At 36.7% G+C, this 15,220-nt stretch overlaps 1 long non-coding RNA gene across 7 annotated transcripts; it reads left to right on the top strand.

Moving 5' to 3' along the window:
• Positions 1-7,447: 7,447 nt before the first annotated feature.
• On the top strand, positions 7,448-9,898 carry LOC148770563 (uncharacterized). Of its 7 annotated transcripts, none has more exons than XR_016031249.1 (5): positions 7,448-7,776; positions 8,343-8,398; positions 8,528-8,584; positions 9,179-9,223; positions 9,598-9,898. It is a non-coding gene; the product is annotated as an uncharacterized LOC148770563 (long non-coding RNA). The 7 variants fall into 7 exon arrangements; XR_016031248.1 differs by having other exon boundaries at positions 8,509-8,584; XR_016031246.1 differs by having other exon boundaries at positions 8,500-8,584.
• The last annotated feature ends 5,322 nt before the right edge of the window (positions 9,899-15,220 follow it).

Below are 15,220 nucleotides of genomic sequence, written 5' to 3'. Positions count from 1 at the left end.
GTTCTTGCGTATTTATAGGTAACGGGTCGTGGTTCTGTTAGAGTAGGTGACCAACAAGCCAACTTGTGGCAGTGGTCTTTCTCTTTTTCTTGTAATAAAACAATCGTTTTTCGTTCGTAATAATAAAACATTTCATTTGGCATTCTATATCTCTTATCCCATGCAAGTAGCATAGATATAGTCCTAACGAGTTACTCTATTATTGTGAGTTGATCTAGTAGAATCGTGAGATAACTCAGCAATGTAATGTAACTGTAAACCTTGTTCCTAGTCAATGGGTTACGCCAATAATGAGGATACCCGCCTTTCCCTTTTGAGACTAGCACTTAGTGTATGTGTACTGCGTCTCATCAGTCATCGATGTTGTGACATCGACATACTTGAGTGGGTGCTCATACTAGATGAGTTCACTGAACTCCCTCGCCCTAGAAATCTATAAGTGGTTCTCATTCATCGAGTAATAGGTTTCTAAGATATAGTTGTACACCATTAGTCCTTAAGACCCACACATCACCGTGACTTCACTAGAGGACCGATTGTATCGTGACCTGTCCCTGAGTCCCACAGCGGACCACTCCAAGGGCCAACGTTCGTGCAATCCGAAATCTAGTGTGAAGTCTGTGCATTGTAGTAGGGGATTCGAGCGCTTGAGTAGTCATGGATGTCCTGTGTGTTCTGATGGTTTATAATCCAAGGAATCTCTGACCAGAGTTGATAGTGGGGTGATTAGGGAAATGTGTTTCCCTAAGTCACACACGAACGGATTTATAATACCTAGAACGTTCGCACGGTTATTGAACTTTATAACAGGTCTCGGTGAACCAATGCCTCTAGTTCAATCGGGACATGTGTTGCGAAGGGATCGAACTATACGCTAACTATATCATAATGTTCTTGCAGGCACGTCACTTGTATCTAGGGAATCATGATGCGTAGTTGCTAGACGCCAATCTTGATTCGTTGGGCACCGATTTGATCGGCGATTAAGTAAAATGAGTTTTACTCTAATCGGGACTCTTGGGAGGAGTTCGTATAAGAACAATGTGTTGTTCGAATCACAAAGAGTTGTGAGCCCACGGCTAGCATACACCTGAACCATTGAGGGTCACACTTCTCGTGTAATAGGGATCCTTGATAACAATGAGCATAGGTTAATATGTTAATCTTTGCAAAGTTGGAGGTCAATATGATTGAGTCCAAGATTATTGATTGTGGATTACGAGTCGGAATGAACGTAGAGAAAGAGAGACATGCGGAATTTAGTGAACTTTCTAAATTGGGAAGTTTCCCGATTTAACAGGTCCACTGAAGTGGAAGTTTCCATTTTTGGAAATTGGAAATTTCGAAGAGGCACTCGTATCAACGAGGACTTTGAGCTCGTCACAAATATAATTTTGTTATAATTTTGTGAACGATCGTTTGTTACAAACGAGGCCGACGAGGGAATGGGCTTAATGCATCAGTGGGTCAAGCCCAATGACTTAAACCCACAAGAGTTGAGAACCCTAGTATAAATAGACCTCAAACAAGAGTTTGAGATCAGATTTTTTTTACTCCAAAACCCTAGCCGTCAAACCCTAGCCGCCCAAGCCTCTCGGTCGCCGCTGCCCCGCCGCACCGGCGCCGTCCGCCGCCGGAAACCGCCAGTTTTCCCTCTTCTTTCTCTCTCGTATTTCCCTTGTTATCTAACCCCTTTGTATCTAGTGCTACAGTAGGGGGAGATCGGTTTATTCGAGGTGAAACCTGATTGGAGAGGAGCTGCTGCCCCGAAGGAATCACCACACCGCCGTTGCACCGCCGCACGCGCCGCTGCACCGCCCACGCGCCGCCGCCGCTGACTCGCACGCGCCGCCGTCGCCTCACCGTCGGACCAGCTGTCGTTTGGTGGTATTCTTGCAGCCCCTAGGAGTGGTATAACGCAGCTTGTACGGGTTTGAGTTCGATTTCGATTCGTCGAAATCTCACGCTACAAGAGGTAATTAAATCGAAACTTTCGTAAATTTAATTCGAACATGTTTGTATGAATTTTAATTTACGAGCATGTGCGATATGTAATTACGTGTTTCGATTTTTGCAATATGATGAACAAGCATGTTTTATATTTTTCGGTTTTACAGGTTTTTAGTAAAATCGATAATTACCATATGTATGGCGGAAGCGTTAAGGTACGTTGACTATGTGATTAGTTTATGCATGTAATTGAAACTAGTTCGATCTAAAAAAATTAAATTCCGCTGCGTATACATGCAAGATCCCCAACAGGTTCCACCTTTGATTCCTTCCTTAGGATAGTCCAGGATTTAATATCCGATGTATTGATATTGGGAATCGACACATGGTTGGCGTGGTTCGTATCATTTGGTACTTAGAGCCATCTTCCTAACAAGGTTTTGCCTATCATTTTTCTTTATTGTTTAGTCTGTCGTGTCCGTGTTTGTTTGTTCATTGTTGTTCTTTTATCGAGTCTTCTACTTTATCTTTTCTTCTCCTTTGTATTGTTTATTTAGAGTCCATAAAACAAATAAAAATCAAAATTTATATTTGCTTGAAGTTTCTTAGAGTCTAAGTAAGGTTTTGTCTACAGTCCATGAAAAAAAAGAAAAAAATAAAAGAATCGAATTTTATTATTGTTTAGATTTCCTTCCAGCCCAAGTTAGGGTTTGTTAGTGTCAAAAAAAATTGTTTTGATCATGTCCGAGAAGTCCGGTTTATAAAGGAGAAAGATTTGAGTGGCGTAGGATGTCGGCAATGGAGGAACGCTTCCAACCCTTATTTACAGCACTTGAGGGAATCCACGGTCGATTGGAAGGACTTGAAGCCCAAATATATGAACCACACAAATATCAACATGTTTGAGGGCCATACGTACGACGTGCTGTTCTTCAACCAGTTATAACTCATCGTGATAAAGTGGTAGATCATGATGGAAATTTTGGTGTGATTTCTACAAAATCAAGCAGGGAGAGTTGATATTGGAAACATCGAGCCAATGATATTTTGGTCGAGAAACAGATGGCATAGATCGAAACCTTAGCTCAATGAAGTTGACTATACCATCCTTTCAAGGTAAGAGTTATCACGAGACGTTAATTCAATGGGAAAGAAAGGTTGAGCTCATATTCTAGTGTCATTACTATTCCAAAAAGAATAAGGTGAAGCTCGTCGTCTAAGCGTTCATTGACTATGAAATTACTTGGTGGGACCAATTTTTCTTAACTAGGAGATTTTCAACGATTCAAACGAGAGAACCATTACGAAATCCCAAAGTGGAGGAAATTCTAAGAGACAAATGAGACTACGAGAAATTGAAGAGAAAGGGTGATTCTTTATCGCCACTTGAAAAGAAAGATACTCGTCAAGCTTTTGAGAAAGTGAACACTCAAACAAATTTGGGAGTTATTGATGGGCTAGTTGAGGAAGAAGTAAGTGAGAATGTAGAGATCGAGTCCAGGGGGAAGAAAATTGTAAACCCGCGCCACCAATTGAAGAAAAAGAAGGTTCGGATTCGGGGGCGAATCCTTTTGAAGAGGTGGAGGATGATATGATCCAGCCATGCATCAAAGTTACTCTCGAGCTAACCGGTGCAAACTCCAATTGTGTCTGTTGATCAAGATGGTGATGCAATACACGAAGATTATCTTGCTCCTACTCATTGCCATGAAGGTGTATCTTCGAGTTTGATTATTGATGGAGTTGATTGTACTAAGGTGACTATCGATACTCCGGTGGGAAAGTTGAGTGTATAAAGTTTGGAATATTCTAGACCATATGAGCTTCAATAGTTTGAAGATGATCGTGAAAGATGGCTTCTATATGCTCCTATATATATTTGTCCGGATTCTAGGACGAGTCCTTATAAAGAGGGAGAGTATGATACGATCTTGTCAAGCTCCAAGATGAAGAATTGGAAGAAGCGAAAGTGTGCGAGTTTAAAGATCTATTCATGTTGTAGTTGGAGAATACAGGCTTAAGTCAGACTGTTGAAGAGTTGAACGTCCAAGTTGGAAGAAAAGGAAAAGGGAAATTTGTTGGCCAAGTTGAAATTTCATGCATCCCGAATGGCCCATATGATTCTGCCAGAGTTTACTATTCGGCTTATACCTCTCTCATCTGAAATCCATTTAAGATGATTCAAAATGCAGTGTAAAGCCAACAGACATATCTACGACTTAAATGTTTTGAGAAGTGAGAAATTCGAAGTGTGACAGTGTCCTCATCGAACTTGAATTGCATGCACGTGCACAGCCAAATGTCTACGCGGGTTTAGAAGGGTGATCGAGAAGTCGACTTGAAGATCAAGTTATCTAATTTATTGATGCACGTTTTTAATTTACGATTTGTTATGTTTTTATTATTTTAAAGTTCTTTATGGTTAGAATTAGCTTAATTAGATGATTCCTTATTAGAGCAACTCCAATCCTAAACATCAAAATTGAATTTCAAATACTCATTTGATAATTAGGATAATATTTTAATATTCATTTACGGTTTATCTAATCCAACCATGATTATCAAAATTAATAATCAATTGGATGTTTTTTCATGGTTTTATTTGTAATTTCCACGTTTCATTTTGTGATTGGATGTTTAGGTTATTATTTTTTTGATAACTCAATCTCTAAGATGTATTTTTACATACAAAGAGGTAGAATATCAAAATACTTACCCATTTCGATACTCCCGTTGGAGTAAAAAAAATTACTTTTGGGATATCAAAAAGGTGGTTCACCGGTTTAATAATCCATTTGATACTCCCATTGGATTTGTTCTTATAGTTTAGGTAGGAGTCATTTTTCCTTTTGAAAAGGGAGTCTGTTTAGATCTTATAAATAGGTTGCTAATTTGGCTTCTTTAAAGGGACAAATTTTGATACTTACATTGAGATTATTCTCTCTTCGCTTCTTTAAGAACCATTTTCTATTTTTATCGGAGTTTCTCCGTGGCGTTCGCCCCTGACTTATCAATCAATCTTTCACAATTGATTGTGGCGTCTTCGCATACCAAGGTTCTTGCCTTTTTATAGACAACGGGTCGTGGTTCCACCTTTGATTCCTTCTTTAGGATGGTCCAGGATTTGATATCCGAAGTATTGATATCGAGTATCGTCACATTGTGGGAGAGGTTCGTATCAAGTAATATTGCTTAGCTCGAAGCTAATGAAAAAAGGAAAGTAAGAATTCTTAGCACAAGCTAATTACATAAGGAGAGGACGAATGCTTAGCTCGAAGCAACTGCCAAAAGGAATGAAAGAATGCTTAGCACAAAAAATTTCCAGAGGTAGAGGAATAATGCTTAGCTCGAAGCTAATTCCAAAAGGAAAGTAAGAATGCTTACCACAAGCTAATTTCATGAGGAGAGGAATAATTCTTAGTTCGAAGCTAATGGCAAACGGAATGTAATAATGCTTAGCTGGAAGCTATTACCAAAAGGAAAGTAAAAATGCTGAACAAAAGCTAATTCCATAAGGAGAGGAAGAATGCTTAGCTCAAAGCTAATACCAAAAAGAATGTAAGAATGCTTAGCTAAAAGCTAATACCAAAAGGAAAGTAAGAATGCTTACCACAACCTAATTCCATAAGAAGAGGAATAATGCTTAACTTGAAGCTAATGCCAAAAGGAAAGTAAGAATGCTTAGCACAAGCTAATTCCATAAGGAGAGGAATAATGCTTAACTCGAAGCTAATGCCAAAAGGATGGTAAGAATGCTTAGCACAAACTAATTCCACGAGGAAAGGAACAATACTTATCTCAAAGCGAATGCCAAATGGAATATAATAATGATTAGCTCGAAGCTAATGTCAAAAGAAATGTGAGAATGGTTAGTTCAAAGCTACTGCCAGATGGAAAATAAGAATGCTTAGCACAAAATAATTCCATAAGGATTGGAAGAATTCTTAGCTTGAAGCTAATGCCAAAAGAAAAGTAACAATGCTTAGCACAAGCTAATTCCATAAGGAGAGGAACAATGCTTAGCTCAAAGCTAATGCCAAAATGAAAGTCATAATGCTTAGCTCGAAGCTAATGCCATAAGGAAAGTAAGAATGCTTGGCTAAAGCTAATTCCATAAGAAGAGGAAGAATGCTTAGCTCGAAACTAATGAAAAAATTATAAGTAAGATTGCTTAGCACAAGATAATTGCATAAGGAGAGGAACAATGCTTAGCTCGAAGATAATGCCAAAAGTAAAGTAAGAATGCTTAGCATAAGCTGATTCCATAATGAGAGGAATAATGCTTAGCTCGAACCTAATGCCAAAAAGAAAGTAAGAATTCTTAGCACAAACTAACTCCATAAAGAGAGGAACAATGCTTAACTCAAAGCTAAAGCGAAAAGGAAAATAATATTGCTTAGCTCAAAGCTAATGCTAAAAGGAAAGCAAGAACTTTTAGCTCAAGATAATGCCAAAAGGAAAGTAAGTATGCTTAGTAAAAGCTAATTCCACAAGGAGAAGAAGAATGCTAACCTCGAAGCTAATGCTAGCTAATTCCATAAGGAGAGGAACAATGCTTAGCTCAAAGCTAATTCCAAAAGAAAAGTAATAATACTTAGTTGGAAGCTAATGCCAAAAGGAAAGTAAGAATGCTTGGCAAACGCTAATTCCATAGGAAGACGAAGAATGCTTAGCTCGAAGCTAATGTCAAAAGTAAAAGTAAGATTACTTAGCACAAGATAATTCCATAAAGAGAGGGACAACGCTTAGCTCGAAGCTAATGTCAAAAGGAAAGTAAGAATGCTTAGCATAAGCTAATTCCATAAGAAGTAGTTCGAAGCTAATGCCAAAAGGAAAGTAAGACTTCTTGGGAAAAATTGATTCAATAAGAAGAGGAAGAATGCTTAGCTTGAAGCTAATACCAAAAGGAAACTAAGAATTCCTAGTACAAGCTAAACCCATAAGTAGAGGAATAATGCTTAGCTCGATGCTAATGCCAAAAGAAAAGTAAGAATGCTTAGCTTGAAGCTAATGCCAAAAGGAAAGTAATAATTCTAAGAAAAATCTAATTCCATAAGGAGATGAAAAATGCTTAGCTCAAAGTTAATGCCAAAAATAAAGTACGAATGGTTTGCTTAAAGCTAATGCCAAAAGGAAAGTAAGAATGCTTAACATAAGCTGATTCTATTAGTGCCAAAAGGAAAGTAAGAATGCTAAGCACAAGCTAATTCCATAAGGAGAGGAATAATGCTTAGCTCGAAGTAGCTAATGCCAAAAGGAAAGTAAGAATACTTAACACAAACTAATTCCACAAGTAGAGGAACAATGTTGAGCTCAAAGCTAATGCCAAGTGGAATGTAACAGTACTAGAAAATTAGCTTTTAATAGCATTTAGTTATATCTATTTTACATTAAATGCTATATTTGATTCTAAAGTCTTGTATAATTAATAAAAGTAAAAAAACAAGCGCTGTAGAATCGAGCATACCTATTTTTATTTCAACTGACCCACAAAGTAAAAATGTCCTTAGTCTAGAATATATCCCAACTCCTTTCTAACCATCGTCTTTACCAGGCTCGCCAGAACTAAATCTCTTCGGAGTGGATTTGTCCACAACTGAATCTTGCAAATTCTCTCTAAATTCATTCGTTGACGGTATTTCTCACTTTCGTTTCTCTTAGTTTCAAAATTTTGTCCTAATTTCACATTTTTTTCCTTTTCTAGGCGAGCCCTAATTTCAGTGCTCTGCTACAAAGACTTAAAATTGGTGATGGAGATTAGGGAGATAGAAGCCGTTCTTACGCAGATTGATGTGGCATGTCGTATTCTCCTCCCGCAATCCTCCGGTCAGAAACTCCCCATTCATTTTGTAAACCTATCTCCTCTTTGTTTCAATTCATTTTATATTAGATTTATATTTCTTTATTCCAGTTTTGAAAATTTTAATCCAATTTCTTTATGGTTTATCTTTTCTCATGGGCCCCCATATGGATTTATGGATTTGCATACTTGGTGAAAGATTCATTTTTATTTCTCCCATTTTTTACTGGGGATGGAACTGAGGCTGGGGATACCACTGATGAAACATTAGTAGTGTATACTTAACGTAATTCAATTCTATATAGGAATTAGAGGATCTTGAAAAATGAATTATTAGCCGATATATCAATTTTAATTCATGGCTAACTTGAATTATTTTAATTACTTGGTCATCTTCCTTGAGACTTTTTTTTAAAATGCATCTATTCTTGTAGATAAATTATTGATTGCCTTTGGCAAAATCAAATAATATTGTCACCTCTTTATCAATTAACAGAGTGTAGCAAATCTACAGCTATCTTTTTTTTTCCCTTTTTTTCCTGCTTGCATTCTTTTATTAGCTACAAGTTTGCTTATATTTATGCATAGGCAGTGATGCTAGGAAATCAAAGAAAGGGGCGACAAAAGAAAATGACGAGGATTTACAATGTATAAATCCTATGGTTTCCATATTTCTCCAGGCATCTTTTTATCATTATCTATATTTTTAATTATCTTGTGCTATTTTTTTGCTTGTTTTTTTCTCTAAGCTTCAACAGAATATTGAAACTTAAATAGGAGAGCTTGATGATAGTGAAAGACGAGTTTTATTGAACGGTTTTGCAACCTTCCAAGGTTAGGCTTTGAGAGAGAATATGAATATATCACAAATGGGATTTTGAAATGAATTTATACGATAGTAACTCATTTTATTCATTTTATATTTATACTCCATTATCTTCAATTTAGCATGTTTCAGTAATTAGGATTTTCATTTATTTGTATTTATAACATGAAATTTTATTTTGGTGCAGGTTATTTTTGTAAGATAGAGAACGCATTTTTGACATCTTCTATATATATTCAATTCATATTGAAGACCTTTGAATTTTTTATTATATATATGCATGTTAATGACTTTCAATTTGATCTTTTGTCTATTTGAAGAATAACTTGTTAGTTTCTATATCATTTGTTGTCATCATGAAGTTCCATTTCTCCTTATTATATAGTAATTATGTAGTACGTTGGTACAATGTTTGATCTGGATCAGATTGTTGGTTTCGAACAATGCTACAAAATTAGTTTCATCTAGATTTCTAGCTAGCTATTGGAGATAATTTTAGATTTGATTTTCATTTGCATGAATACCTTTACTGAAATCATTTCTTAGAATATATGATTCGAGTTTTAACTTTGAATCTTTTGGTTTAATTTCTATTATTGTAGGTCATATGGCTAGATGATGTTGATTCTGATATCATGGCACATGAGGTAAGAAAGTTTCCCCGCCTTATTCATGTTCTGCAGATTTTCTAAGAACAACTTGTGCTTTTTGACATCACTGGAAATTCTATTCGCATTTATTCTTGCTCATATGGCTAGATGATGTTGATTATGATATCATGGCACATGAGGTAAGAAAGTTTCCCCGCCTTATTCATGTTCTGCAGATTTTCTAAGAACAACTTGTGCTTTTTGACATCACTGGAAATTCTATTCGCATTTATTCTTGCTGAATTTGATACTTATTACTGTTGAGTTGTCATTGAACCTAGAATCTATGTCTTTTTAGTTTTAGTTTTGTTCGTTACGCCCAAACATGGAAATTGATAACTCGTCTCTTCTAATTACAAATATTTTGACAGGTGTACTGATGTTCCTATAATGTTTCGCATTTTTTGGGTAATCTTTGTCACGTCGACCACAATTGACAACTGAAGCGATAAGATTTCAGTGAAGATGGGATGATTAAAGCGGTGAAAAGTGCTAGCTTTGTTCGGTAGAGTCTATCCTTTTTTAATCTGAAAGTATATTTTTTTACTTGGTATGTACAATATTGAAATACTTTCAGCCTTAGATATGTAAACTAGGTTGAAATATTAATTACGGTTGTTCATCATACTTTATATCAGCTTCATTTATAATAAAATTTTATTTTTGTATTTATTTTTATTTACATCTTGTCGAAAAACATTATTTGATATATTGCAGCAATAAGCAAAAGTTACAAAAGATCACATACTATTTATGATAAGAAATTATTGGTAGAAATATAGCAATTGAAGTGCTATGAGTAAATTTCAAAATATAGCTAAAATAAAAATGCTATAAAATAATAAAACATAACGAGAATGAAATGCTATAAGATCATAGTATAATGGAAACAATAAAACGCTATGAAATGATACATAACAGCATGGTCAAAACTATTAGAGTAGGTGACCATCAAGCCAACATGTGGCTGTGGTCTTTCGTATTTATTATTGTAATAAACGAACCTTTATTCGTATTAATGATAAAACAATTTGGCATTCTATATCTTTGTCTCTTTGTCACAAGCATAGATATAGTCCTTACAGTTATTACAAGTACGAGTAAATGATCGTTAGGATCGTGAGATATTTACTTTAGTATTATAACTGTTAAACGTGTTCCTAGTCGAAGGGTTACGCCACCAATGAGGATATCGGCCTTTCCCATTAAGAGACTAGCACTTAGTGTATGTGTACTGCATCTCATCAGTAAACGGTATTGTGATATCGGCATGCATAAGTGGGTGCTCGTAAGTTGACGAGTTCACTGAACTCCCTCACCCTAGAAATCTCTAAGTGGTTCCCAATAATCGAGTAGAGATATCTATGGTATAGTTGTACACCATTAGTCCTTATGACCTAGACATCACCGTGACTTCACTAGAGTACCAGCTGTATCGTGACCTGTCCCTGAGTTCCACCGAGGACCATCCTAAGGGCCAGTGTTCGTGCAGTCCGAAATCTAGTGGGAGGTCTGTGCATTGTAGTCGGGGATTCGATCGCTAGAATAGTCTTGGATGTCCTGTGTGTTCTGATAGTTTGTAATCATTCTAAGTCTCTGGCCAGAGCTGACTAAGTGATGATTAGAGAATTCGCTTCTCTAAGTCATGCACGTAACGATTACAACACTTAGATCGATCGCACCGTCATTGAACATATAAAGAGGTCTCGACGAACCAATGCCTCTAGTTCAATCGGGACATATGTATCGAAGGGACCCTACTGTACGTTAACTATATCTGAAGGTTCTTGCAGGCACTTCATTTGTATCTAGGGAATCATGACGCGTAGTTGCTAGACGCCAATCTTGATTCGTTCGGTGATTAAGGTGAAACGAGCTTCATCTTAATCGTAACTCTAAGGGACGAGTTTTGACCACAAAGGGTTGTGGGCCCACGGCTAGCTTACACCTGAACCATCGAGGGTCACACTGCTCGTGCACATGAGATCTTTGAATAAACGGTCAGAGATAAAATGGTTTATCTTTGCATGATTGGAAGTCAATATGATTGGGTCCAACATTCGTAATTTGGAATTACGAATGAGAATAATAAAAGGAAAAGAATAGGCGAACATCTTAGTGGGACTTTCTAAATCGGGAAGATTCCAAATTTAGAAAGTGCACTGAACTAGGGTTTCCACTTTTGGAAAGTTGGAAATTGAGAGTTGGCACTCTTAATGACGAGGACTTTATAATGATTCCGAAAATTTAATCATTGCAATTTTTCGGTCATTGAATTGAGAGAGACGACCAAGTAAAAGTACTAACGAACTTAAGCTGTTGGGCCCGGTCTAACTTAAGCCTGCTAGGGTTTTATGCAAGACACTATAAATACAAGATTTATAGGTCTTACACAAACACAACACAAAACCCTAACCCTAGCCGCTCACACTCTCTCTCACTCGGCCCTCTCTCCTCGGCCACCGCCCCCCCGTCGCCGGAAAGTCGCCGGAATCGGCCATCCGTTGGCCGATCCCTTTCGGTACTCTTTTCCCTCTTTCTTTTCTTCCGTTATTTCTAACTATTACGTGTCTAGTGCCACGTGTTTAGTAGATCGAAGTATACGAGGTGAAATCCGAGAGAAGGAAGATCGAAGATCGAAGAATCGAGGAGCAGCACACGAGCCGAAGCCGCACGCCACCCCACGCGCCGCCCGAAGACCGCGCGTGAGTTACACGCGCCGCCGTGGCCGTCACGCCGCTGCTGCCGCTCCACCGCTGCTGCCCCGGATTGTACGAGTTGGTTTCCGTAGCAATCTCGTCTTGCTAAGTGCGCCTACCTCACGCTTCAAGAGGTAAACTCACGATTCATTGTTCTTGATTCGTATACGTTTAAATTAAATATTTATGTCCGTTCTTGTATGATTTTATGTGAATGCATGAAATTAATTTATATGTTACGAGCATGTTATTTGATTTAAACGCGAACATGCTAATTGATTTAAATTCGGTTAAACAATTGAGCATGTATGTCGTTTTTAATTTCGCTGGAAGCGCAAAGGTACGCAATTAATTGTTATAATTATCGGGCATGTGTTTATGTGTTTTAAAGTTGTTTAAATCGCATAAAACTTTTGTTTTCGGCTGCGTACACGTGTCCGAAACCCAACAGTGGTATCAGAGCTCGTTGCGCAATTAATTGCGTTCGTTTTAATATGCTATGATTTTATGCATGTTCGATTTATTAAAGTAGTGAATGTTGTATTATGTAATTGGGAGTTTTCATAAGTTTAAAATATTTTTGAAATATTGTTTCGAATTTTTCCAGCTTTAAAATTGTTTAAAATTGGAAAATCGGATCTGAAATTATTTTTTTTTAACGTCGGTTTTTTAATTGTTCGGATCGAACCGGTCGAACCGGCCGTTTCGATGGTTATGCACGATCCAATTGACCGAATCCACGTGGATTCGGGTCGGTCAGACCGGTTCTCGGTCCAACTGACCCGACCCAATGATTTGGGTCAACTGGACCGGGCAGAACCGGACCACTTTGGTTCGAACCGGTCAGACCGGTTGGGCCGAACCGGTTCACTGAAAAAAAAAATTAAAAAAAAAATAAAAAATTATTTCAGATTTCTCAAATTAAACTTAAAACAAATTGATTTTAATTTTTGGAAAATTATTTTCAATTAATCCCAATTAGATAATCGAGACAACAATCATCTATTTTAGTAAATAGGTGTTAGATTAATTAATTAATTTAAATTGTTAAATTAGTTCCAATTAATAGAACACAAATATAATATTGATTATAGTTCAACTTAATTAGTAGTACCTCAAAACTATTTGAATGATTTATGCTAGTTGAGGTTCTATAATTATTTTGAAAAACCCGATAATTGATTAATGTAATTAATTATGAAGTTAGGTCGTATGTTCCTATTAGGACAATATGCGTTTCCATATACCTTTAGAGAACATAGATGTAGGAATCACATAGACCAATCCGAACCTTCTGATGAGATAATATTTGAATAAAAATCCCTCATTCTTAATCTAATTAAGAATCATTTCAAGCTATAAAGAAAAACCCAATCTATTGAGTTATTTCTTTCCTTCTGCCAACGATTGGATTATGTGTAGCCCTTTACTGTAGTGCAGTAAGCCGTGTTAGCGGGGAGTGCTATGGTAGAGTAAGCTGTAATTCAATTGACATAGCGATGAAGGTAGCCATAGAAAAGGGTTATGTTGGATTAACGTGGTCGGCTAGATTAACTAGGGACTGCATTAGTTTGGCATAATCAAGTTCTATGACCATCTTTGATTGGTAGGTTAGACTTGACACACGACGATTTTGATATTCGCGAGATTAACTTAGGTCATTATCAAATGTGAGGAAAATTAATTTAGGGTCATATTGTGGATATGATTGATTGTGATCTACCTTTGGGCAAATATAATCGGGCTAGATTAACTACGGGTTATATTTGTCTATTGGACCTAAAGCCCATTAAGAAAAATCAGTTTTCTCTTTTGTCTACTAGAGGGAAGTGGAACTCGATAAAATTAGTGGGAGAACAGTTAAATAACATAAGTCCAAACATTTAATTGTAACAATCATTTAACGCGAATCTCTAATAATCCTCTTCTCTATACCTCTCAGATAATCATGTCTAAGAATCCCATAATGTGAATTGTGACACCCCTCTCTCGATTACCCTTATTATATGTAATCTCAGCGGAAGACTTTTGAAAACATGATTTTTGTGGATATAAAATTTACGTAAAAATTTTTCTTTTTAAATCAGAGGGAGAGAGGGCACAACTTGCTAAACCCTAATCAAATATTTAACACAAAAGCATACTACATGCAAGACTAGAAATTAACTAGGCATGATGAACTTAATGCAAATGCGGACAGATTCAATGCAAAAGTTTTAAAAATTAATTCCTCTTGAATTACTCATGCAAATGACCCCAAAATAATACCATACCATCTAACACGGGTCTAGATCACTCAGTCAAAACAGTTTTGAAATATGCATGGCCATTTAGGAGAAATAAATAAAATAGCACAGTCACTCGGTTTAAAATCCAGAACAGGGGAGGGAGTTTTGAAAATTCACAATAAATTCCTCACTGACCCAAAAACTACCAAGTTTTACCCCAAGGCAGAAAAATAAGTTTAAAACATTTTCCAAGTGGAAACAAGGCATTTGGGTGAGTAAAACTCCAGATAGACCAGAAAACACCCGAATGTCCATGTTTCAATGCAGTAGTGAGAATTAAATCATAACTAAATGAATACTTACCCAAATCATGCACAAGACCTATCAAACTGATGCGGACAGAGAGATGCAGAGACTCCTAAAATTTCATGATTTTCTAAGAAGAGAACCTATATTAAAATAATTTTAGAACATGGAGACAAAACATGAAGAAATCACTAGCCGAAAGCATGCATGCATTTAAATAGTGAAAATTTGCTTTCGCTTACAAGAGACTACGGATTACCGATTAATTATCCAAAATAGGGTAATCCTAATTACTATTACACATATCGTCTTTTAATAATTTCCACCGATCGGAGGAAGCGAACGGTAGAAAATACCTAAAACCGTATCAAAAGTTTTTATAAGCATATTATACAAATAAAACCACATAACTAGATTAAGAGCCAACACTATCCACAACCCCTCCATACGATCTCCTTCCGGTTCTCGAGCTCGATCCCCAACTTCACTCCTCGGGCCCCAAATCGGGTATACCTACAAACATACAACACCTATATGAGTCTTTGAGGACTCAATGAGAATCTTGAAGTAATATCGAATACACATAGCACATAGAGTATACATATATCTATACATATATATACATACATATATCTTATACATGAACATACAACATGAAGTAAAACAATCATATACTTCCCTTTTTCGTCGGCGTTCTTCATTCACATAATTGCCACACGCATAGAGTGAGATAATTCCCACCTTTATAACCCTATGCCATG

This window comes from Erythranthe guttata, chromosome 5 (genome assembly GCF_056151865.1).
Source record: "Erythranthe guttata isolate IM_541 chromosome 5, IM_541, whole genome shotgun sequence".
In the NCBI taxonomy this organism is placed as follows: Eukaryota; Viridiplantae; Streptophyta; class Magnoliopsida; order Lamiales; family Phrymaceae; genus Erythranthe; species Erythranthe guttata.
This window is presented reverse-complemented; position numbering and strand designations above follow the sequence as displayed.